The sequence below is a fragment of the Etheostoma cragini genome, chromosome 12, assembly GCF_013103735.1.
Source record: "Etheostoma cragini isolate CJK2018 chromosome 12, CSU_Ecrag_1.0, whole genome shotgun sequence".
NCBI classification, from domain to species: domain Eukaryota; kingdom Metazoa; phylum Chordata; class Actinopteri; order Perciformes; family Percidae; genus Etheostoma; species Etheostoma cragini.
The window spans coordinates 6,047,578-6,051,707 of record NC_048418.1 but is presented as its reverse complement, the minus strand read 5'-3'; the positions used below and the strand labels follow the sequence as shown (position 1 = coordinate 6,051,707).

General features: G+C 38.4%; 1 long non-coding RNA gene across 1 annotated transcript in view; it reads right to left on the bottom strand.

The window, feature by feature from the left end:
- LOC117954556 overlaps positions 1–3,775 on the bottom strand; it is an 18,352-nt gene extending 14,577 nt beyond the window's left edge. The window contains exon 1 of the long non-coding RNA XR_004658845.1: positions 3,765–3,775. This is a non-coding gene — a long non-coding RNA (uncharacterized LOC117954556). The remainder of the gene's footprint in view (positions 1–3,764) is intronic.
- Positions 3,776–4,130: the final 355 nt, after the last annotated feature.

Below are 4,130 nucleotides of genomic sequence, written 5' to 3'. Positions count from 1 at the left end.
CCCCCCCCCCCCCCCCTTATTTTGGCAAAGAGCAAACTCTTCACCTCACAGACAAAATGAGCTATGACAAACAATTATGTCAGTTCAACCGATTAAGTTCTGTTATAATAATCTTAACCGATTTGTCTGCCAATGAAGCATGTTATAGTGAGCCCCAAAATAAATAATTAGAGAGCATCAAGTTAATTGTGTATTTCTGTGAAATGCTAGCGACCACAGTTGAGGTGGTGGAGTCCGTTGCATAAAGGGTTTGGTTGGTGGTTCAATCCTTGACTTGCTGAGCATGCCCACATCATTTGGCAAAATAAATAAAACATGTTGTCACTGGCTTTCAGTATCAACGTTCTTGCCACGCACCTGATACATAAATTAACAATATTTTCATAATTTGTTATAGAAAACAATAGTGTATTCTAGGGCTAGAGGTCTAAGTGAATAGAAGTATTAGAGTAATTCAGTGTAAAGTCCGACAGCATAATTGTTTTCCTTTACAAGTTTGGAAAGAAGCCGGTGGGCTGAGTGATTGATTAAATATAATAGAAAAGTCTCTGTTTCTGACAACAATGGCTGACAAGCTTTAGCCATTATATCTTAATACCAAAAATCCAGGCAAACTTCTTTCCTTTTTTTTGCTTTTCTTTGATGCAGTTTTATATTTATTGTAAGCAGATATCACCATTTCCATGCCGAATTGCTGTTTTTGTTTAACTGATCACCACTAAACTCTTTCTTTATCTGATCAGTGGAATATATACAGCTCTTACTTCTTCACGCAATACTTTCTATAGGTAAGAGGTTTTTGCACGTTGGCACATAATGCACTGTCATGTTTTCTAAGAGTCCTGCTGATCTGGGTTATCACCATGTAGTGCGAGCAGAGGGCTAAACAGTTCTTCACAGCTCTTATCAGACTCTAGGCCTCTTGCATTTCCGTTGGAGAGAAGGCGCTATCTCACCTAGCCCTTTCTTCTGTCCAGTCTGTCCACCACAGATTAGCCAAGTTGGCTAGTCAAGAGGAGTTTAATTACTACTTGGCCATTTAGTGACCAAAGTTATAGTTTCATTTATACAGTATGTACACTTTCTTTTTGCTCATGCTCTCTTACTTTTAACTTCTTGGGCTCTAAAGCGTTCTTCTCAGGAGCAGACAACATTTTTGAGTTTTCTCACAACTAGTCCTTTCTGTTGCCATTGTCCACGAGTGGTTATGTGCCATGATGTCATTTTCCACAGACTGCAGACAGGGACAGACAGCAGAGCCTTCCATCTACAATAAGCCACCAAAATAATTAATAGCAACCGATCATAGTACTCAAATTAGGAGTGATTTTGGACAAATCATCAATTATTATTCTCCACCCAGGTTTGAAATAACCCATTCACTACCTCTGAAAATTGTTTGTGTTTGTTAGTGAAAGTCACTTTGCCTCAACCATAATTGCCCAGTTAACTTAGCAACAATTCACTGCTAAAAGATGAATTAATCAGATCGCAAGATTACACTGTCAGTTCATAAAAAGGATAAGCTATATTGTGTAGTCCATAAAAAACATCCCAACCATCAACTCCATGATTACTATTTAAGTCAGTTGTATTACTGCTAAGTGGTTTGTAGATTGTTTAGAACAGCAAATGTGAAAATGTGAATCTGATTCCATTTGTTTGTTTACAATTTTTAAACGTTGGAAATGGAAATAAATTCAATACTCAATAGTCAGTAGGTTCTGATGGAAATGCTAGTGGATGAACCAAAGCAGCTTTTTTCTTTGCATAAAGTAGGCTTGGGAGAAATTATTATTTTAATTACCAATTAACCTGCTGATCATCTTATAAATGAACTGAATAACGGTCAGAAAAATACCAACAAATTAAAAACCTTTCCCAGAGCACAAGATAATTTCTTCAACAAGAAAAAAAATTCCAACATCCAGGAAGCTGAAACTAGAGACAAGAATGTTCTGAGATTTGTATGAAAAACTGACTCCTGGTATGGTCCTCACTACACATGTTAATGCCATATATAAATGTACTATACTAGTGTGACTGGAAATACTGTCAGCCTAAAGTAAGCAATGTACTGTGTCTCATAACAGTCACCAATCCCGAATCCAGTACACTATGTTACTATTCCTTAATTAACAGACCACACAGCCAGAAAGCAGATTGGCAGTTGTTGTTTTTTTTCCTTCTATTTGTTTTCTTTCATTCTATTGGTTGAGTCAAGAAATGGCGCCTGTGGTTCGCTGATAGCATCGCTTGCTGCAACCACATGAAGAGAAAAACCAACAGTCAATTACACCATTAGCGCATGCACGCACAAGGACGCACGCACGCACGCACGCACGGACGCACGCACACACACACACACACACACACACACACACACACACACACACACACACACACACACACACACAGAGTGGCTGGCAAACATATGAACACCCTCAGCTGCATTTCCAGTACGGTCAAATATTGTGACAGTACCAATTTTATGCAAATAAGGTAACAGATACATTCGTTAAAACATAATTTGCTGTCGTCAATAATTATATCTGACAGCACAGAGCAGAATGTACAGCAGCACCAAGGACACTTGGGTGGTGCATGCTAAGTGTCACAGAGGAAAGTACAACAGACAAAAGCTCTTTTAAAAGTGAGTCACGTTGGTGTGCTGAGGGTAGCTGTTTTACAGAATTCTATTTTGGATGTGCCCATCCCTCGCTCCATCACATTCACTGCTGAACATACACCCCTTTACAAAGACCTGAGTGAAAATATGAAAATAACACACATACTTTACAGTATATTAACAACATCAGCTGTTTCCAGCATATTTCCAGCGAATTGTCTCTCCTATGATGAGTCATTCTCCACATTTTAAATTATACATAAAAAATATATATAAATGTATTATATTCTTTTTTAAAGAAATTGAGTAGAACATGACTTCTCCTGCAAGATGTGATTTGCCACTGTAAATCACATGTACAGCCCCCCTACACAACAACAGTGTTCAGAAATGGAACATGTTCTTTACAGCTGCCAGTTTCTCTAAAGTCTGATAGTGAACAAACACCGACTGACAGGACTTTAAGTTTGAACTCTTGTTTTATTACTATTTTCTCTCATTCTGTATGCAAAGCTTTTTTGTTAGATATTCATTTATTCCCCCATGCATTTGTCATGAATGAGATTCAAAATAAAGAGATGAAGTGCTGGTCTTATTAATACTGGGGCTGTAGGGGAATTTTGCTCTGACCACACATCCATGGGTTTTTAACATTAAGAATCTCCTCAAGAAGTTAAAATTAGCAGATTTGCAGTGTATCATAGTTTATTTACATATTTTTTGTGTATAAAAGATTCAGTTTAGACTTAATTTGGTGGATATCACCATTAAATGTTTCAGGTGCCAGTTTAAGTTTTGTTTTTATGTTTGCTCTCGCTAGTATTGTTTTTACTTTCTGATTCTGTGTGTGCGTCATCATGGCAGAAGTGTGGTCCTGAAGACACCTACTGTAACGGGAACTACTACAAAGGTCTAAGCTAGGGTACAGGAAGTAAGGGGGGTAGGAAGTAGGGAGGAGGCCATTGGGCCCACCCACTCTATTCCTCTAGCCCAATTTGGCATTGTGGCTGGTGTGAGCCCATTGCAAGATGGCCTCCGGTTTAGATTACCTCCAAATAACAAGCACAGCAGAGCTGATACTGTAAAGGCCGGGATAAGGGGAATAGTTTATGTTTTAGATCTTTATAAAAGAAACGAAAATAAACTCCTCATCTTGAAAGGAACTCCAAGTCCTGTATGCTGGAAAATATGAACAGATTGTTAATTAAGATATGTTGTGTTTTACAGTAGGAACAGCAGTATGAGTCATTAGATAGTAATGTTGCCTCACAGAGAAAAGATCATGCAGTTTGGCCCAAATTTAAACTTGAAACTGCCTGTAGGTGTAAATGGGAGCGTGACAGTGTTTGTTGGTGCGACTGGAGACGTGTCCAGCGTATTTATTACTTGCCTCCCACTCAGTGCATTCTGGGAAAGGGTCTATAACGAGCATTCCCTCTAGGCTGAGGAAACTGATGAATAGGCTTTACAGTAGAGGTATTAGTAACTGATATGTTTGTAA